This window comes from Pinus tabuliformis, chromosome X, assembly GCF_031772625.1.
Source record: "Pinus tabuliformis cultivar Carrire ecotype Pingquan chromosome X, CPIR1, whole genome shotgun sequence".
In the NCBI taxonomy this organism is placed as follows: domain Eukaryota; kingdom Viridiplantae; phylum Streptophyta; class Pinopsida; order Pinales; family Pinaceae; genus Pinus; species Pinus tabuliformis.
This window is the reverse complement of record NC_142308.1, coordinates 1,559,229,137-1,559,252,171: the sequence shown is the minus strand read 5'-3', so window position 1 is coordinate 1,559,252,171 and position 23,035 is coordinate 1,559,229,137. Positions and strand designations below refer to the sequence as shown.

Below are 23,035 nucleotides of genomic sequence, written 5' to 3'. Positions count from 1 at the left end.
CTTTTTTCATAGAGCCTATATTGTAAGTGTACCTTGGATTTGATAAATCTTTGCTTTTATTGTTTAATGTACGAAATGGCTAATTATCTAGGGCTTCTATTGTGCTATTTATTGTTGAAAATAATTCTTCGGATTTCAAATGATAATATTGCATGCATTACTCACTTATAAAATGTGAATGACAATCCCATGGGTGAATCTTTCAACTGGCTCTCCCCATTGACTTTGCTCCCTCATAAAAGTGATAGTTAGGGTTTTGAAATCTAGGGTTTCATTATTTCGTTACTCATTGCTAAGATCTAGCATATTTTACATTCCCATAGATTCCTTCACCCAAGGACAAGGCACCAACCTTGGTTACTTTGTTGGTCATCCATAAAACTTACACCAAAATCTCATTTTCTCCTTTAAAATTTGATTTCGGCCCCTCATGGATAAGCCACTGGCTACGGTTAGGGCATGGATCTCAACTAGGGTTGAAGTCATTGGTATTTGGGAGGATCCAACACTTGTACAAAAGGTGGTTGCCTCAAAATCAACTCCTTTTAGTGAATAATCCATCCATATTAAGGAAAAAAAAATATGCCCTAGGTAGATATTGCCCTAGAAAAGCCCCAGTTTTCCCTACTCTTCAACTTGGGGCTTATTGAAGGCTTATTTTTCTATGCATTGAATGCATTCATCTACTAGAAGCCTTTTCTTGGTCCTAGGTTGATCCATTTACCATTTTGTTTCTCAAGCCCTAGGTCACACTGTACCTTATTTAGGAATATTGGAGGATGTGAATTGCCCTATTATGCTAGCTAAGCCTTATTCCTAGGTAGAGTTATCCTCCTTAAGCCTACTTTGTCACATTACCCCATGTACTTGGTATCCTTTGAGTTACCTACTAAAGGGAAGCCTCCCTAGTAGTGAAAATCCACAAAAGAGTTGAAGGTAGTGGTTATGGTGATAGTGGGCCACACCTCATATTGTTGTCCCTTAATTTAGATCTTGTCATGCTAGTTCCCCTCACAAGGCCTGCTATATTTTGAGGCAAGAGGGCCAGAGAGGAATATATACTATTTTTAGTCACATCCACTTGAGACTCTTTCAGGGATGTTTTTAAGGAACAATATTACATTGTTGGAAGCTACAAAAATGAATACATGAGATGGACCACACTGCAACAGGAAAGGGACCAAGTAGTGCCATAGTTAACAAATATCTTTCATACCTTATGCACCAAGTTGGGTATTTGAGTAACATCTAGTGCTTAAGTACTATTGTTGTATTCGTTGATACATCCAAAGAGAAATTTAATTCCCGATCATCTCCTCACTTGGCGCAACACACTGATATGTTGTCAAAATCGAACAAAAATTTAAACAAAATAAGTGAGACTTTTGAGTCGTGAACCTTTCACAGTTGAGGCAAGGCAAGGGCATCACCAAATTGCATAATAAAGGATAGAGCTAGGATGAACCACCCTAGGAAAACTTATCTAAGCCATGAACAAAGAATGGTAATAGGAAGATGAAGAAAGAAAAAGGAAAGTGGTGCAAGTTCAACAAAAGACCCACTCAAAATACCAATGAATGTCGCACACAATAGTCACTGGTGGCCGCGCTAAATTTCTTAGAGTCAAACATAGGTTTTGACTCTTATCAAGTTCCTCACCCTATGGAAACCCACTTTTACTCATGCAAAAGAAATATGGGACTTGGAAACTCTGCATTGATTATCAAGCCCTGAACAAAATCATAGTTAGGAACCGACACCTGGTTCACTAGATTGACGAACTTCTTGACCAAATCAAGGGGGACAAGTACTTTAGTAATATTATTTTGAAGTCTGGATATAGCCAAGTCCCAATAAAACCAACTAATGTGTGGAAGAATACTTTCAAGTCCATGGAGGGTCTTTTTGAATAGTTGGTCATGCCCTTTGGTTTGACGAATGCCCCAAAAACTTTCATGAGGCTGATGGATGATATCTTACGCCCTTTCACCAACTGTTTCATGAATGTATATCTGGATGATATCCTCATCTTCAACAAGAGGTGGGCAGAACAATTGAAGCATATTCGGTAGGTACTTAAGAGTCTATGGTAGCATAAGTTATGTGCTAACTTAGAAAAATGTTCCTTTGGCATGGACAAGGTCCGATATCTAGGTTACATTATTGATGAGCAAGGTGTGCATGTGGATCTAGCCAAGATCCAAGGCATTTAGGATTGCCCAACCCCAACGACTTTGATAGAGCTTCACAACTTCTTGGGCCTTGACAACTTCTATCGAAGATTTGTGTGGGGGGTCTCTTATATCACTTGGCTCTCAAGACAAGTTACTAATGGTGGAGCAAAAGCAAGGATATTTTGGTCTGAGTCACAACAAAAGGCATTTGATGAACTGAAGTACCACTTTTGCTCTGCACCAATCCTCACCTAGCTAGACCTGCAACAACTATTTGAGATTGGGACAGATGCCTCCGACTATTTTATTGGTGCAGTCCTCATTCAATAAGGACATCTAGTGGCCTATCATAATGAAACACTCTCTGATATTGTCTAGAGATACCCCACCTATGATAAGGAAATGTATTCCATTTTTTAGCCTTGTTAGCAATGGAAACATTATATTTTTTGGAGGGAGATAATCATCCACACAGATCACATGCCTCTTCAATTTATGTAGACACATGGGAAATTACAAAACAATCACTATAAAAATTCATCCACATAGTGCCTCCATGAGATGGGGAAACTTACACTGAACTTGGTCACTAGTGAGCCGTTTTCCTTGGTGCAGGATTTGGCCAACTTTGTCAACTCGATACAGTTGGTTCTTTTGCTGGCGAGTGTTCTTGTCCTGTGTGTCCATAATCCGATCAGTTGTGGCCTGTTCCATGCAGTATGGGTTTAACTCTGTTGGTGTGCGTTGTTCTATAATGTCTGATGTGTCCAACAATGGTGGGAAGTATGGTCGAAGGTGGTCCACATTGAACACTGGGTGCAGACCAAGGACTGAGTGAATGCTGAGCTCAAAATCATTGTCTCCCACAACCTTGGTAATGGTGTAAGGACCATATCAGAGTGGTCTGATCTTTCAATGGGCTCTCGTAAGGCGTTCTTTCTACAAATGCAACCAGACTTTGTCGCCCACCTGAAACTTATGTGGCACTCGATGTTGATCATGTCGCTACTTGTACTTGGAATTTGACTTCTCCAAGATGTCGTGAACCTGTTGGCGGATGTGTTGGATACGTTCAATAAATCTGTTCACTTTATCAGCCTCAGATAGTACATGTGTGGATTCTATGTGCGTAGTCACATGAGGCATGGCAACATCAATCATACATAATGGTTGAAATCCTAGACCCACTTGAAAGGGACCGCGACCAATCAAGCTATGGAGAGCTCTATTATAACTGTGCTACATATATGGAAGACTCTCATCCCAGGTTCGAGGATGCTTGGAGTTGTACATGCAGAGTATGTGCACTATAATCCTATTGACTACTTCCATCTCAACATCAGTCTAGGGATGGAAGGCAGTCGATTTTGTGAGTTTTGTGTCCAATAGTGTCCAAAGGCTTGACCAGAATGTGCTCAGGAACCTTCTATCCCGATCTGATATAATGGTCTGCGAGATCCCAAAATGTACCCATACTCGTTCAAAGAAGAGTTTGGAAGTGTCCTCTGTTGTGATGCTCTTCTTGCAGGCCACCAATATATCCATCTTAGAAAATATGTACACGACCACAAATACATAGTCATTACCATGCTTGGTAGAAGGGAGGTCAGACATATAGTCCATGGAAATGGATTCCCACGGCTTGTTGGGAGTAGGCAGAGGAATGTATAGGCCTTACTTCTTGATGGTTGGCTTGGCGATGGCGATGGTGCAGGCAGTGCAGGGTCTGATATATTTCCCAACATCTAGTCGAAATTTGGGCCAATAAAAGTGCTTTTGTAGTACAACCATAATTTTCTCCACACAAAAGTGTCTTGCGACTCAACTATAGTCCGCCTCCCAAATCATCTTGGCATCGTTGCTTGAAGTAACACAAAGGTGGCCTAGGTAGCATAATAATATGTCCTAGAGGTGGAAATCAGGAACTTTCTTGCTAGCTACTAGCATATGGTATGTCGAGGCAAACTTTGGTTCATTTTTGTATAAATGCGATCATCTAAAGGCCTCGTGACCACAAGAGTTGAGAATAATAATCAGTGCTGTAGCTGGGGGCCGGCTGAGGAAGTCTGCAACATGATTGGTGCTACCCTTTTTGTATTTAATGTTCAAGTGGAATTGTTGTAGATGTTTAGAGCACTTCTGATGGCGATCATTCTGCAACTTCCCTTGTGTTTGTATAAACTTAAGAGGTCAGTGATCGGTCTGGATGATCGTCTCCTTCCCCAGAATGTAGTGCTTCCATTTTCGGCAAACCTGCACGATGAAATACATCTCTTTATCATAGGTGGGGTATTTCTGAATTGTATCAGAAAGTGTCTCACTATGATAGGCCAGTGGATGCTCGTGTTGGGTGAGGACTGCACAATTAGCATAGTATGAGGCATCTATCTCAATTTCAAATGGATGCTATAGGTCTGGCAGTGTGAGTACAAGTGCAGAGCAGAGGTGGTACTTCAACTCAATGAACACCTTCTGTTGGGACTTGGACCAAGGTAACTTTGCTTTTACCCCTCATTTAGTAATCTGACTCAAAGGCCAAGTGATATGGGAGAATCTCAGCACGAACCTACGATGGAGATTTGCGAGGCCCAAAAAGCTGCGAAGCTCCATTAGAGTGGTTGGGGTTGGCCAATCCTGAATGACTTGGATCTTGGTCGGGTCCACATGCACACCACGCTCATCTATGATAACCCAACTATTGGACCTAACTCATGAAAAAGATGCATTTCTCCAAGTTGGCACACAGTTTGTGCTGCCGAAGGGTTTGAAGGACCTGCCGAATGTGTTGAAAGTGTTCTTCCCAACTCTTGTTGAAGATGTGGATGTCATCAAGATAAACCACCACGAACGAGTTGGTGAAGGTCCGCAATATGTCACCCATTAGCCTCATAAAAGTAGCAGGGGCATTTGTCAACCCGAAGGGAATAACCAACCATTCAAAATGGCCTTCCTTGGATTTAAAGGCGGTATTCCATACATCTATGGGCTCTATTGGAACCTGGTGATAACCAGACTTTAGACTGATCTTGTTGAAATACTTGGCCCCATTGAGTTGGCCCAACAAATCATCAATCCGTGGGATTGGATACCAGTTCCTGACATTGATTTTGTTTAGTGCCCAATTATCAATGGAGAGCCTCCAGGTCTCATATTTCTTCTGTACAAGTATAATCAGGCTCCCACAAGGCGAGGAACTTGGTCAGATGTGCCCTTTCTACAACAATTCCTGGATTTTCCACTTGATCTCTTCATTTTACATAATGGAGCGATGATATATCAACCCATTGGTTAGAGGTCCTCTGGGAGTTAGATCGATTGAATGCTTGACCTGACAATGCAAGGGTACCCCTGTGGGTGAGAAGAAGATGTCCCTGCATTCTTCCACGACCGTATCCACCTGATTCTGTTGCTTGGAGGAACCCTTCCCAAGGGCCATGGATGTGGCTACAACCTACCCCTTACTTTGACAGTGAATCAGAAAGAAAACAAATTTTCCAGTTTGGGAGATGACCTTACTATATTTCTTAGCAAAGATCAAAGAGATGGCAGTAGGTGGGGCTACCTTTGATATCCTGTATAACTTAGTACCCAAAGAAATAATAACAGAGCGAGGTCTAGACTCATATACAATATGCCACTTCCATAAGCATGTTTGTCCTAATAATACATCATAAATTTCAAGAGGAGAAACATCACACAGTACCTCATCTGTGAAGGGCTTGATCCTGTAGGGAAGGCGACACAGCTGGCTGATGCGGAGATATCGTCCTTGGTGAAGCCATCCGATGGTATATGACTATGGATGTGTTGTAGTCAGTAGGCCCAACCGCTTCACGACCTCTGCTGAAATGAGGTTCTTTTGGCTCTCGCTGTCGACAATTAATTGATGCGGAGAACCCTTCACCCACATCTGTGAGTGGAATAGGCGCTCCCCCTCTTCTGGATCTCCAGGCTCAATCTTCTAGATCTTGGTGGTAGCCACAATGGCATTGGGCTCCCCGTTAATGATCTTCTTCCCTTTGTCATTCCCCTTGTTGGGTTCTAACTCAGAGTTGAAATAGGCATTGGATTCAGAAGCCTTCAGCTTAGCCACTAGTGACTGCTTGGCCCGACACTCACTTGTGTTGTGAGTGGAGCTTTTATGGAACTCACACCACTTTCCTGTGTCCTTCTTTGTATTTGTGGTTTTTTTATTTGCTTGTGGTTTCAATGGGTTCTCGTGGGTTTCCTCGCCTTGGCCTTTTCCTTTTCTCTTCAGTTTCGGGGCACCTTTCCCTTACTTCGGATTCGCAGATCCAAATTCTAACTTTTTTGTTTAAGATTTTGCTCGATCTTGACACCGTATCGGTATGCTGTGCTGAGTGAGGAGATGTCCAGGTTCTCCATCTCATCCTGTATGTACCTGTGTAGGGAGCCGCAGTACTTGAGTACAAAATGTTTCTTAGAATCCTTGATACCCAACTTCGTGCGGAGGGTATGAAAAACATTGGTAAACTCTGACATGTCTTGGTCCCTTCTCTGTCACAGTGTGGTCCACTTTATGTATTTACCCTCATAACTCCCAACAGGGTAGTATTGTCCCATGATGGCGTCCTGTAATGAATCCCAAGTGGGTGCGACAGAAAATAGTGAGGGCGTACTTTCATCCTTCTGCTCACAGTAGGTTTCCCACCTGTCCTTGATGTGGGGGGTGGCTTTGATAAGAGCAAAAGTAATATTTTCTGGACTGGAAAAATAATGAACAAAAAAATATATTTCTAGTAGATTTAACCATTTATCTACAACATCCGCTTCTATGTGACCCTCAAATATGTGAATGTCAAAGTTAACTTGTACCTTAAAGGGTGCGGCGATTCCAAAGTAGTTGTTGGAAGTAGATGTGTCGCCCTTGGGTAGCCGTTGAAGGATATGGGCAAAGTTGTTCATCATCGCATTCCTCTATCACTCGAGGGCTTTTTCGAGCAAGATTTTGAGAGGATCTCCTGCCCCGTCGTCTTTCTTTTCTTCCCCCATGGGAGGCTGTCAGGATTTTTAAGGTTGGTCTTGCAAAGGTTTAACTAGTTTAAGCCCTAACTCCTTATATCCCAACCTCGTTGGGGACATGTAAATAAAAATAAATAAAGAGCAGACCGCTCTGATACCACTAATCCGAATTTAAACAGGAACACAACAAATACAAATATAACCATAAATACAAAGATGCAGCAAAATAACACTTCATTTCATTAATATCAAATATTGAAATATGCTTACAAACAAAATGGAAATAAGACTAGCTCGGGCAATGGTAGCTTATCTCTGAGAAGAGATGTGGTGGCTACATGCCTCTGAAATTTTTTCTAATGAGGCTCCAAGGCCTATTTATTGTTGAGAAACAATGGAAAAACCTAAACATCCAAAATCATAACCCTAGTAGATGGAGCACCAAAACTGTGGGCCCTGTTTGGGTAAATTGGTGCATCAATTTCCTGGGGTGGTAACTTTGGCATACGATCTTCGTTTCTCTATAATAATACCTTGTTTCGAATATCTTGAAGAGTAGGCCAAAAAAGAACTGGCTACCTACGTCATAATTTCTTTGTTTTCCCTAAAAATGTCATTTAGGGCCTCTAAACGGCTCCAGAAGTTTAGGACCCAAAAAACTCCCAAAAATAGTAAATTGTACTACAATTAAGGAAACTGAAAGAATGAATGAAACAATGTTGAGGGTCCAAGTGGAATAGGAGGGTGGCCATTAATATCCACCTGGATCAGTCCTCCCCCCTTAGGAACCAATGGTCCCCATTACATTGAGTGCCTCCATGAGATGGGGAAACTGCCGCTAAACTTGGTCCTTGGTGAGAGATTTGCCTTGGTGCAGGAGTTGGCTAGCTTTGACAACTCGATACAGTTGGATCTTTTGCTGGCGAGTGTTCTTGACTTGTGTGTCCATAATTTGATCAGTTGTGGCCTATTCCTTTAGTCCGGGTTTAATTCTGTTGCTGTGAGATGTTTTGCAATGTCTGATGTGTCCATGAATGGTGGGAAGTATGGTTGAAGGAATTCCACATTGAACACTGGGTGCAGGCCAAGGAATTGGGGAATGTTGAGCTCAAAAGCATTGTCTCCCACAACCTTGGTAATTGTGTAAGGACCATATCGGAGTGGTCTGAGCTTTCGATGGGCTCTAGTAAGGTATTATTTTTGAAAATGAAACCTGACTTTGTTGCCCACCTGAAACTTGTGTGGCACCCGATGTTGATCATGTCACTTCTTGTACTTGGAATTTGACTTCTATAGGATGGCATGAACATGCTGGTGGATGTGTGGGATGTGTTTGATACATCTGGTCGCTTTATCAGCCTTAGACAATACATGTATGGATTTGTCTACGTAGTCGCATGAGGCATGGCAACATCAATCAGGCACAATGGTTGAAATCCTAGACTACTTGAAAGGGACTTTGACTAGTCGAGCTATGGAGAGCTTTATTATAACTGTGTTGCACATATGGAAGACTCTCATCCCAGGTTCAAGGATGCTTGGAGTTGTACATGCGGAGTATGTGAACTATCATCCTATTGACGACCTCCATCTATCCATCAGTTTGGGGATGGAAGACAATCGATTTGGTAAGCTTGGTGTCATATAGTATCTACGGGCTTGACCAAAATGTGCTTAGGAACTGGCTATCCCGATCTCATATAATGGTCTATGGGATCCCAAAACATACCCATACTTGTTCAAAGAAGAGTTTGGCAGTGTCCTATACTATGATACTCTTCTTGCAGGCCACCAATATAGCCATCTTAGAAAATCTGTCCACAACCACAAATACACATTCATTACCATGCTTGGTAGAAGGGAGGCTAGACATGTAGTCCATGGAAATGGATTCCCACAACTGGCTGGGAGTAGGCAGAGGAGTGTACAGGCCTTGCTTCTTGATGGTTGGCTTGGCGATGGTGCAGGCAGTGCAGGATCTGATATATCTAACAACATCCAGTTGGAGTTTGGGCCAATAAAAGTACTTTTGTAGTCTTGGCATGCTCGCTTCAAGGAACACAAAGGTCACCCAAGTTGCATAATAATGTGTCCTTGAGGTGGAAATCAGGAACTTGTTTGCCAGCTACTAGCATCTGGTATGTCGAGGCGAACTCTGGATCATTTTTGTATAGTTGCAGCCATCTTGAGGTCTCGTGACCATAAGAGTTGAGAACAGTAGTCAATGCTGCAACTGGAGGTCGGCTGAGGTAGTCTGCAACATGATTGGTGTTACCCTTTTTGTGTTTAATTTTCAAGTGGCATTGTTGCAGATATGTAGACCACTTCTGATGGTGATCGTTTTGCAACTTCCCTTGTGTCTATATAAACTAAAGAGGTCAGTGATTGTTGTGGATGACCGTCTCCTTCCCCAAAATGTAGTGCTTCCATTGTCGGCAAGCCTGCACGATGGAATACATCTATTTATCATAGGTGGGGTACTTCTGAATTGAATTGGAAAGTGTGTCACTATGATAGGCCATTGAATGCCCGTGCTAGGTGAGGACTGCACCAATAGCATAGTCTAATGCGTATGTCTCGATTTAAAATTGCTGCTATAGGTCTGGTAGTGTGAGTACCAGTGCAAAGCAGAGGCGGTGCTTCAACTCAATGAACGCCTTCTATTGGGATTCAGACAATGAAAAATTTGCTTTTGCCTCGCCCTTAGTAATCTGACTCAAAGGCCAAGTGATATGGGAGAATCCCAACACAAACCTCCGATAGAAATTTTCCCAAAAAGCTACGAAGCTTTGTTAGAGTGTTTGGGGCTGGCCAATCCCGAATGACTTGGATCTTGGTTGCGTCCACATGCATGCCACACTCATCTATGATGTAACCAAAGTATTAGACCTGACTCATGCCAAAGGTGCATTTCTCCAAGTTGGCACATAGTTTGTGTTGTCGAAGGGTTTGAAGGACATGCTGAATATGTTGCAAGTGTTCTTCCCAACTCTTGTTGAAGATGAAGTTGTTGTCCAGATAAACCAGCATGAATGAGTTATTTGAAGGGCCACAATATGTCATCCATTAGCCTCATAAAAGTAGCAGGGGCATTTTTCAACCCGAAGGGCATAACCAACCATTCAAAAAGTTCTTCCTTGGATTTAAAGGCAGTCTTCCATACATCTGTGGGCTCTATTGGAACTTGGTGATAACTAGACTTAAGATCGATCTTGCTGAAATACTTGGTACCCTTGAGTTGGTCTAGCGGTCATCAATCTGTGGGATTGGATACTTGTTCCTAACAATGATTTTGTTTAGTGTCTGATAATCAATGCAGAGCCTCTAGGTCCCATCCTTCTTCTATACAAGTACAACCAGGCTCCCACAAGGAGAGGAACTTAGTCGGATGTGCCCTTTTTGTAACAAATCTTGGATTTGCTGCTTGATCTCTTCATTTTCCATAACAGAGTGATGATATATCGGCTTGTTGGGTAGAGGTGCTCCGAGAGTTAGATCGATTGAATGCTTGACCTGAGAATGCAAGGGTACCCCTGTGGGTGAGGAGAAGGTGTCCCTTTATTCTTCCATGACCGTATCCACCTATTTCTACTACTTGGAGGAACCCTTCCCGGGGCCCATGGATGTGGCTATGACATTCTGCTTACTTTGAGAGAAAATAAAAAAGAAAACAAATTTCCCAGTTTGGGAGATGACCTTAATTCATTGGTTAGCAGAGATCAAAGAGATGGTGGTAGGTGGGGCTACCTCCGGTATCCTGTATAACTTAGTACCCAAATAAATAATAACAGAGCGGGGTCTAGACTCATAAACAACATGCCGCTTCCATAAGTATGGTTGTCCTAATAATACATCAAAAACTTCAAGAGGAGAAACATCACATAGTACCTCATCTGTGAAGGGCTTGATGCTGTAGGGAAGGTGACACTGGTGGCTGACACAAAGATCTCATCCTTGGTCAAGGCACCCGATGGTATATGACTGCGGATGTGTTTTAGTTGGTAGGCCCAACTGCTTCATGACCTTTGTTGAAATGAGGTTCTTTTTTCTCCCGCTGCCGACAATGAACTGATGCGGAGAACCCTTCACCCACATCTGTGAGTTGAATAGGCGCTCCCCCTCTTCTGGATCTTCAAGCTCAATCTTCTGGATATTGGTGGTGGCCAAAGTGGCACTGGACCCCGCGTCAATGCTCTGCTTCCCTTTGTCATTCCCCTTGTCGGGTTCTACTCAAAATCAAAACATGCATCAGATTTAGAAGCCTTCAGCTCGGACATCAGTGACTGCTTGACCCGACACTCACTTATGTTGTGAGTGGAGCTCTTATGGAACTCACACCACTTTCCCTTGTCCTTCTTTGTCTTCATGGTATTGTTCTTTGCTTGTGGCTTCAACGGGTTCTCGTGGGTTGCCTCACCTTGGCCTTGCCCTTTGCTCTATGGTTTGGGGGTGCCTTTCCCTTGCTTCAGATTCACAAATCCAAAGTCTAACTTTTTCTGTTTAAGCTTCTTCTCGATCTTGACAGTGTATCGGTATACCGTGCTGAGCGAGGATATGTTTAGGAACTCCATCTCATCCTGGATGTACCTGTGTAGGCAGCCACAGTACTTGAGTACCAAATGTTTCTCAGAATCCTTGATACCCAACTTCGTGCAAAGGGTATGAAAAACATTGGTAAACTCTGGCACATCTTGGTCCCTTCCCTGTCGCAGTGTGGTCCACTTTATTTATTTATCCTCATAGCTCCCGACAGGGTAGTACTATTCCTTGATGGCATCCCGGAATGAATCCCAATTGGGTACGACGGAAAATAGTGAGGGCGTACTTTCATCCTTCTGCTCATAGTAGGTTTCCCATCATTCCTTGACATGGGGGGCGGCTTTGAGAAGAGAAAAAGTAATATTTTCACGGCTGGAAAAATCATGAACAAAAAAATATCCTTCTAGCAGATTTAACCATTTATCTATGATGTCCGCATCTATGTGACCCTCAAATATGGGAATCTCAAAGTTAACTTGTACCTTAAAGGGTGTGGCACTTCCAGAGTAGCTGCTAGAAGTAGATGTGTCGACCTTGGGTAGCCGCTGAAGGATCTGGGCAAAGTTGTCCATCATCGTGTTCCTCTATCATTCGAGGGATTTTTCAAGAAAGATTTTGAAAGGATCTCCTACCCCCTCGTCTATCTTTTCTTCCCCCATGGGAGGTCATCGAGATTTGCGAGGCTGGTCTAGCAAGGGTTCGACCAGTTCAAGCCCTAACTCCTTATATCCCGACCTTGTTGGGGACATGCAAAGAAAAACAAAGAAAAAAAAGACTGCTCTGATACCACTAATCTGAATTTAAACATGAACACAAGAAATTACATATATAACCATCAATACAAATATGCAATAGAAATAACACTTCATTTCATTAATATCAAATACTGAAATATGCTTACAAACAGAATGGAAATAAGACCAGCTTGTGTGATGGTAGCTTATCTCTGAGAAGAGATGTCGCAGCTACACGCCTTTGAACTTTGTTCCAATGAGGATCCCACACTATTTATTATTGAGAAACAATGGAAAACCATTAACATCAAGAAACCTAACCCTAGGAGATGGAGTGCCAAAACTACAGGCCCCATTTGGGAAAATTGGTATAATTTCCCAAGCTCGTAACTTTGACATATGATCTCCATTTGGCTATCATAATACCTTGTTTCGAAGATCTCAAAGAATAGGACGAAAACAATTTAGCTACCCACTTTGAGAAGGTTTTGGTCTCTCTGTTTTATCTAAAAACGTCGTTTAGGGCCTCAAAATGTCTCTGAAAGTTCAGGACCTGAAAAACTCCCAAAAATAGTAAACTGTGCTACAATTAAGGAAACTGAAGATTGAAAGAGAAAGTGTTGGGGGTCCAAGTGGAATAGGACAGTGGCCACCAATATCCACCTGGATCAGTCCTCCCCCCTTAGGAAGCAATGGTCCTCAATGTGTTGAGTGCCTCCATGAGATGGGGAAACTTCTGCTGAACTTGGTCCCTAGTGAGCCATTTTCCTTAGTGCAGGAGTTGGTCAGCTTTGACAACCCGATACAGTTGGATATCTTATTGGTGAGTGTTCTTGACCTGTGTGTCCATAATTCGATGAGTTGTGGCCTATTCCATGCAGTCTAGGTTTAACTTTGTTGGTGCGAGATGTTCTACAATGTCTGATGTATCCAACAATGTTGGGAAGTATGGTCGAAGGTGGTCCACATTGAACAATGGGTTCAGGCCAAGGAATGGGGGAATGCTGAGCTCAATAGCATTGTCTCCCACAACCTTGGTAATGGTGTAAGGACCATATCAGAGTGGTCTGAGCTTCCAATGGGCTCTAGTAAAGCGTCCTTCTGCAAATGCAACCAGACTTTGTCGACCACTTGAAACTTGTGTGAAACTCGATGTTGATCATGTCATTGCTTGTACTTGACATTTGACTTCTCCAAGATGACATGAACCTGCTGGCGAATGTGTTGGATGCGTTCATAAATCTGGTTGCTTTATTTGCCTTAGACAATACATGTGTGGATTTTGTCTGCATAGTCGCATGAGGCATGGCAACATCAATCAGACACAATGGTTTAAATCCTAGACCCACTTGAAAGGAACTGTGACCAATCGAGATATGGAGAGCTCTATTATAACTGTGCTGCAGATATGGAAGGCACTCATCCCAGGTTCGAGGATGCTTTGAGTTGTACATGCAGAGTATGTGCACTATCATCCTATTGACAACTTCTGTCTGGCCATCAGTCTGGGGATGGAAGGTAGTTGATTTGGTGAGCTTGGTGTCCCATAGTGTCCAGAGGCTTGACTAGAATGTGCTTAGGAACCTCCTATCCTGATATGATATAATGGTCTGTTGGATCCCAAAATGTACGCATACTTGTTCAAAGAAGAGCTTGGCAGTGTCCTCTGCTGTGATACTCTTCTTGCAAGCCGCCAATATAGCCATCTTAGAAAATTTGTCCACGACAACAATTACACAGTCATTACCATGCTTTGTAGAAGGGAGGCTAGACATATAGTCCATTGAAATGAATTCCCACGATTGGATGGGAGTAGGAAGAGGAGTGTACATGCCTTGCTTCTTGATGGTTGCCTTGGCGATGGCACAAGAAGTGCAGGATCTAATATATTTCCCAACATCGAGTCAGAGTTTGGGCCAATAAAAGTAATTTTGTAGTACATCCACAATTTTCTCCACACCAAAGTGTCTTGCGACCCGACTGTAGTGACCTCCAAAATCATCTTGGCACACTCTTTTGAAGGAACACAAAGGTGGCCCAGGTAGCATAATAATGCGTCCTAGAGGTGGAAATCAGGAACTTTCTTATCGGCTACTAGCATCTGGTATGTCAAGGTGAACTCTGGATCATTTTTGTATAGTTGCAGCCATTCAGAGGTCTCATGACGAGAAGAGTTGAGAACAATAGTCAATGTTGCAACTCAGGGATGACTAAGGCAGTCTGCAACATGATCAATGCTACCCTTTTTGTATTTAATTTTCAAGTGGAATTGTTGGAGATATGTAGAACAATTTTGATGGTGATCATTCTGCAACTTCCCTTGTGTCTGTATAAACTGAAGAGGTTAGTGATCGGTGTGGATGACCGTATCCTTCCCCAGAATGTAGTGCTTCCATTGTCGGCAAGCCTGCACGATGGAATACATCTCTTTATCATAGCTGAGGTATTTCCGAATTGTAACGGAAAGTGTTTCACTATGATAGGCCACTGGATTCCCGTGCTAGGTGAGGACTGCACCAATAGCATAGTTTGAGGCATTTGTCTCGATTTGAAATGGCTGTTGTAGGTATCGAAGTGTGAGTATCGATGAAGAGCATAGGCGGTGCTTCAACTCAATAAATGCCTTCTGTTGGGACTCTGACCATGAAAACTTTACTTTCACCTCACCCTTAGTAATCTAACTCAAAGGCCAAGTGATATGGGAGATTCATAACACAACCTCCGATAGAAATTTGTAAGGCACAAAATGTTGCTAAGCTCCATTAGAGTGGTCACAACTGACAAATCCTGAATGACTTGGATCTTGGTCGGGTCCACTTGCAGGCCATTCTCATTTATGATGTAACCTAAGTATTGGACCTGGTTCATGCCAAAGGTGCATTTCTCCAAGTTGGCACGCATTTTGTGCTGCTGAAGGGTTTGAAGGACCTGCCGAATGTGTTGTAAGTGTTCTTCCCAACTCTTGCTGAAGATGATGATGTCGTCTAGATAAACCACTACGAATGAGTTGGTGAAGGGCTGTAAAATGCCATCTATTAGCCTCATAAAAGTAACAGGGGCATTTTTCAACCTGAAGGGCATAAGCAACCATTCAAAAAGCCCTTCCTTGGATTTAAAGGCGGTCTTCCATATATCTGTGGGCTCTACTAGAACCTGGTGATAACCAGACTTCAGATCGATCTTGCTGAAATACTTGGCCCCCTTGAGTTGGTCTAGCAGGTCATCAATCCATGGGATTGGATACCTGTTCATGACAATGATTTTATTTAGTGCTTGATAATCAATGTAGAGCCTCAAGATCCCATCCTTCTTCTGTACAAGTATAGTCGGGTTCCCACAAGGCGAGGATCTTGGTCGGATGTGCCCTTTCTGCAACAACTCTTGGATTTTCCGCTTGATCTCTTCATTTCCCATAATGAAGTGATGATATATTGGCCCATTGGGTAGAGGTGCTCTGGGAGTCAGATCGCTTGAATGTTTGACCTAACAATGCAAGTGTATCCCTGTGGCTGAGGAGAAGATGTCCCTGCATTCTTCCATGATCGTATCCACCTACTTCTGCTGCTTGGAGGAACCCTTCCCAGGGGCCATGGATGTGGCTATGAACTACCTCTTACTTTGAGAGTGAATCAGAAAGAAAGCAAATTTCACAGTCTACGAGATGACGTTACTGCATTGCTTAATAGAGATCAAAGAGATGGCGGTAGGTGGGGCTACCTATGGTATCATGTATAACCTAGTACCCAAATAAATAATAACAGATCAAGGTCTAGACTCATATACAACATGCCGCTTCCATAAGTATGGTTGTCCTAATAATACATCACAAACTTCAAGAGGAGCAACATCACAGAGTACCTCATCCGTGAAGGACTTGATGTTGTAGGGAAGGCGCCACTGCTGGCTGATGCGAGGGTCTCGTCCTTGGTGAAGCCACCCGATGGTATACAATTGCGGATGTGTTGTAGTCGGTAGGCCCAATTGCTTCACAACCTCTGCTAAAATGAGGTTCTTTTGGCTCCCACTGTCAACTATGAACTGCAGCAGAGAACCCTTCACCCACATTTGTGAGTGGAATAGGCGCCCCCCCTCTTCTGGATCTTCAGGCTCAATCTTCTATATCTTGGTGGTGGCCACAGTGGCATTGGTTTCCGCGTCAATGATCTGCTTCCCTTTTTCATTCCCCTTGTCGGGTTCTGACTTAGAGTGAGAACATGTGTCAGACTCAGAAACCTTCGGCTCGGCCACCAGTGACTGCTTGGCCCGACACTCACTTGTGTTGTGAGTGGAGCTATTATGGAACTCACACCACTTTCCCGTGTCCTTATTTGTCTTTGTGGTGTTGTTATTTTCTTGCGGCATCAATTGGTTCTCCTGGATCGCCCTGCCTTGGCCTTGCCCTTTGCTCTGTAGTTTGGGGGCACCTTTCCCTTGTTTCGAATTCACAGATCCAAAGTCTCGCTTTTTCTTTTTAAGCTTTTGCTCGATCTTGATAGTGTATTGATACGCCGTGCTGAGCGAGGAGATGTACAGGAACTCCATCTCATCCTAGATTTATCTATGCAGGTAGCCATGGTACTTGATTACAAAATGTTTCTTAGAATCCCTGATACCCAACTTCGTGCGAAGGGCATGAAAAACATTAGTAAACTCCGACACGTCTTGGTCCCTTCCCTATCGCAGTGTGGTCTACTTTATGTATTTATCCTCATAGCTCCCGACATGGTAGTACCGTTCCTTGATGGTGTCCTGGAACAAATACCAAGTGGGTGCGGTTGAAAATAATGAGGGCGTAATTTCATCCTTCTGCTCACAGTAGGTTTCCCACCAGTCCTTGACGTGGGGGGCGACTTTGAGAAGAGAAAAAGTAATATTTTCCCGGTTGGAAAAATCATGAATAGAAAAATATCCTTCTAGCATATTTAACCATTTATCTATGGCGTCCGCATCTATGTGACCCTCAAATAATGGAATGTCAAAGTTAAATTGTACCTTAAAGGGTGTGGCACTTCCAGGGTAGCTGCTGGAATTAGATGCATCGCCCTTGGGTAGCCACTGAAGGATCTGGGCAAAGTTGTCCATCATCGCGTTCCTCTGGCGCTCTAGGGATTTTTCAAGCAATATTTTGGAAGGATCTCCTACCCCCTCGTATTTATTTTCTTCCCCAATGGGAGGCCGTTTGGAATTGCGATGCTATTCTTGCAAAGGTTCGACTAGTTCAAGCCCTAACTCCTTATATCCCAACCTCGTTGTCAACATGCAAAGAAAAATAGAGAAAGCATAGACCACTCTGATACCACTAATCTGAATTTGAAGAGGAACGAAACAAATTACAAATATTACTATAAATACAAGGTTGCAGTAGAAATAACACTTCATTTCATTAATATCAAACAATGAAATATGCTTACAAACATAATGGAAATAATATTAGCTCAGGCGATGGTAGCATATCTCTAAGAAGAGATGTGGTGGCTACATGCCTCTGAATTGTGTTCTATTGAGGCTCCAAGGCCTATTTTTTATTGAGAAACAATGGAAAACCATAAACATCCAGAAACCTAACCCTAAGAGATGGAGCACCAAAACTGTGGGCCCCGTTTGGGTGAATTGGTACATTAATTTCCCGTGGCCATAACTTTGGCATACGATCTCCGTTTGGCTATCATAATATCTCGTTTTTAATATCTCGAAGAATGGCCGAAAATGAATAGGCTACCCCATTCTAAATTTTTTTTGTCTCTTTGTTTTCCCTAAAAATGTCGTTTAGGGCCTCAAAACAACTCTGGAAGTTTAGGACCCAAAAAAATGCCAAAAATAGTAAATTGTGCTACAATTAAGGAAACCGAAAAAATGAAAGAGACAGTGTTGGGGGTCCAAGTGGAATAGGAGGGTGGCCACCGATATCCACTTGGATCAGTCCTCCCCCCTTAGGAAGTAATGGTCCCTGTTAGCGCTTGAAATTTCACCTCAAGCTGAAAAAGGTAAACCTCAAGGCAACATCAAACCATTTAGCCTCGTAGCTAGCCCTACGGCGCAGGAGAAGGCTCTCTCCGGTCTATCTCGTGAAATCTTCAATAGATGAGATGACCAATAAGGTAACACTGATATTAGGATAGTAAACTGATCAAAGAGTATGATTTGGGGTTTTTAATAAAATGACGGGGTTTTTCTGGGCTGCATGGGCAAAGTAACAGCTTGAACAGAGAAATATAATAAAAAACACAGATTATTGACTGAGGCAAGGTAGGCAAGAAATTTAACACCAAATTTAGTTTAAATGAGATGGCAAGACTGCTGAGGAGCTGACAAGGGCATAGAACTGAATCCTTGTCAAACAGAGGAAAACATTAAATATGAACAAACTTATAGGCATAGCATATAATACTATGAATTCTACCTAAACACTTCATTTGTTCAATTAGAAATGATCATGTAGTGAAATGAAACATAACAGATCACATATGAAACACAAGAAAAACATATGCTAAATTATCATACCACAGGAATCTCAGAAGTCAGAGCTGTGTAATTTCATTAAACTCTCTGCCAAAAACTGTACATGGTAAGCTCTCTATTCTCCAGCACTCAGAACTCTCCCCTCTTCCCTTTTACCAAAAATTTATTTTTATACATTAAATCAACTAAAAACAAAAGAAAACAACAGATCGACCCCCAAAACAGGGGCGCTGTTTCAACTAAAGCCATGAAAATAGAATAGAATCCTCCATCTGCTCTTAAAGATAGATGAGCCTTCCATTATTCCAGCGTGAAGACAAAAATAGGCAAACGAACCTATGAATTCCACTTTGCAACTGCAGTCAAAGAATAGATCATCGGTTCCTGTTTCTCTGCTATGACAGGTGTCTTTGTTTATTTTTGGCTGAAGTGAAGGGCCAGGTGTCAAGGACGTGCGCCAAAGATGATGTTTCTCAGCAGGATAATCTATTGGGAAGATCCGACTGAAGACAATTTTGCAACCTTCAAGAACTTTCAAGCGCACAACTTTTATAACCTGTCTTACATCTCTGCTATTGAAGCCCGATTGAGCAATATCTTTATCATTATTCTCATCAAAAAAAAAAAATATCTGATGCACAGAACGCAGTGCACGTAGCATGCTGGCAAGAGCGCCCTCCATCTCTGCTTCATCCCTCATTGCCTGTGTAAATGATTGACCTTGGATATTATATTATCGACAACTTGAGCTAAAGAAATGGTATCTTTCCATCACCATCAGATTTGATCTGTGCCTTGGCCATACATTCTCTGTATCATCAAGAATCACAACTGCTGACTCTGCTCCCAGTACCACATCCAGGTTTTTTTTTTTTTATGTCTGTGGGTACTGTTCCCTTGTGAAATGACTCTAGTGCCAAAATATTTTCCTGTGGGATCAAGAAGTTTTGCCATTTTCAAAGCATAAGCACGCTCCCCCATTGTATAGACATACATCTCATACATCTCATTTGCCTCCTCAAAAACTTGTGCGTGAAAGGTCTAAGTTTCGTCCATATTTGCAAGGACATTAATCTGTACAAGCTACTGCTGGTGTCCCCAACTTCTGAACCAGGATTCAATACTCTTGTTAGGTATGTTGACGTGATGTACGCCTCCTCTTCAGGAAGAATATCAACAAATCGAGCAGAATTCAGCAACGTGTGATCCAAATCCAGTACTAAATATAATTTCTGCCTTGGTAACAATTTCTTCAGATCACTTTCACGTAACCGTTCGATTTCTGTATCTGCAAGTTCGAAATCCTTGTGAATATATTTGAGGGCAACACCAGTTTGATCATTAGACTCAGAATTTTACTCCACCATGCTGCAGCGAATGCAAACTTCCCACATAAATCTAAAAGAAAAAACTAAGCCACAAGCGGAATCCCTGGTTTCGGTACAGTGTTTGGTGTATCAACTCAAGTATATCTCCTGCTGCCTTGAGAAGCAAAGGCTGCATTGTATATGTTTTACCACTGCCCATTTGACCATATGCAAATCATGTTCCTTTTGTGCGGCGAAAGATAGCTGGAACGATGGGTTTCACAGTACTACGATAAACTTCCTCATTTGTAACATGTTCATCTAAAACATCATCAAATGCGAGTTCACTTTTTCCGACATATGCAGTCAAATCCACCTTTAGCTTTGTCTTTGAAATCATGAATTTTTCATTTGTAGATATGGGCACAAATGACAATGCCCACGCAGGTGCATGTCTGTTTTTTAGTCCTTCTTGCTCTCTCTGAACACATGACTCTAGCCGCTGGTATCTTTCCAGCAAAAAGCTTGTCTCCTCCCACAAATCCCTAAGATAGGATGTTTTTTTTTCATTAAGATATAGTGTGCCATTAACAGACACCTCTATAGAAGGAGATGAAGTGACCTTTCCAATAACCTCAAACAGAACACCGGAATCATTGAGTTTCTTGGTAAACCAAACTGACCTTGTTCAATACGATGAAGAAGGTCTCGCAAGATAGCCACAAATGGTGAAATTCCAATGCCACCAGCAACCAGAATCAGATTACCATAACTTAAGTGATAATCTACCTCATGCCCATAAGGACCTTCAACTGAAACATTCAATTTAAAAGGACATCGAACTGCTAACTGTTGTTGTGTTTGTTCCCCGATCATTGAAACAATATTTTTCAGTTCATGTGTCCATTTTCCAAGAGGGTTGATAAGAATTGATAAATGATGTCTGCCATCATATGGGCTGGATGACACACTAAATTGATGCCATTGTAGCCAAGATAAATTTCTTATTTGGATAAAGACAAAACTCAGCGCATGGTAGCACAAACCTGGTGGCTTTTATATAACCAATTCGATTTTTCCACAATGGAAGGCACTTTGCCAACAACAAATCAACATCTCTTCGAGATTGACAGAATCTAAGAAACCGGTCAACTATGAAGAAAAAGATCCCTCCTGCTGCTATGCTCCTCCATTCGAATATTGGTAGATCCACCTTGGTCCTATCTGAGTTGCAACACATTCCATTGTCGCAGGAGAATAAGAACAGGCATAATTGCAGTGAGGGCAGCAATTTCAAGAATTGATGTACCATTCAAGTTGCTGACAAAATCTTTCTTAATCTGCTTGTGAGGATTGAGGTAGGTACTGTAGGATTCCATTGATATATTATGAAAAGTGAATATTCTGAATTGTGCATGTGCAGGGATAGGAGCTTGAAGTCGCTGCCATTTGAAGAGCTGGAGAATAAATTACATACTCTAAAACATCACATTTAATGATTTCTTCTTCAAAACAGGGTTTTGAAGAAGAATCAATCTCACACTGACATAAGACGGAGTCTAACAGTCCCCATTGCATTGATTGCTTCCATGAGATAGGGAAACTTTTGCTGAACTTGGTCCCTAGTGAGCCATTTGCCTTGGTGGAGGAGTTGGCCAGCTTTGACAACCTGATACAGTTGGATCTTTTGTTGGCGAGTGTTCTTGGCCTGTGTGTCCATTATCCAATCAGTTGTGGCATGTTCCATGCAGTCTGTGTTTAACTCTATTAGTGTGAGCTGTTCTACAATGTCTGATGTGTCTAACAATGGTGGGAAGTATGGTTGAAGGCAATCCACATTGAACAATGGGTGCATGCCAAGGAATGGGGGAATGCTGAGCTCAAAATAATTGTCTCCCACAACCTTGGTAATGGTGTAATGACCATATCAGAGTGGTTGGAGCTTTTGATGGGCTCTGGTAAGGCGTTCTTTCTGCAAATGCAACCATACTTTGTTGCCCACCTAAAACACGTGTGGCACCCGATGTTGATCATGTCGCTGCTTGTACTTGGTATTTGAATTCTCCTGGATGTTGTGAACCTGTTGGTGGATGTGTTGGATGCATTCAATAAAGTTGGTTGCTTTATTAGCCTCAGACAATACATGTGTGGATTCTATCTGCGTAGTCGCATGAGGCATGGAAACATCAATAAGACACAATGGTTGAAATCCTAGACCCACTTGAAAGGGACTGCGACAATTCGATCTATGGAGAGATCTATTATAACTATGCTGCACATATCGAAGACTCTGATCCCAAGTTCAAGAATGCTTGGAGTTGTACAAGCAGAGTATGTGCACTATTATCCTATCGACGACCTTCGTCAGGCCATTGGTCTAGGGATGGAAGGTAGTCGATTTGGTGAGCTTGGTATCCAATAGTGTCCAGATGATTGACCAGAATGTGCTCAGGAACTTGCTATCCTGATATGATATAATGGTCTGCGGGATCCCAAAATGTACCATAATCGTTCAAAGAAGAGTTTGACAGTGTCCTCTGTTGTGATGCGCTTCTTGCAGGCTGCCAATATACCCATTTTAGAAAATCTACCAACAACCACAAATACACAAACATTACCATGTTTGGAAGAAGGGAGACCACACATATAGTCCATGGAAATGGATTCCCACAACTGGCTAGGAGTAGACATAGGAGTGTACAGGCCTTGCTTCTTGATGGTTGGCTTGGCGATGATGCAGGCAATGCAAGATCTAATATATTTCCCAACATCTAGTTAGAGTTTGGGCCAATAAAAGTGCTTTTGTAGTACAACAACAATTTTCTCCACATAAAAGTGT

General features: G+C 42.3%; 1 pseudogene; it reads right to left on the bottom strand.

Annotated features, from left to right (window-relative positions):
- The window catches only part of LOC149145993 (RNA polymerase II C-terminal domain phosphatase-like 4), an 81,288-nt pseudogene extending 61,044 nt beyond the window's left edge, over positions 1–20,244 (bottom strand).
- Positions 20,245–23,035: the final 2,791 nt, after the last annotated feature.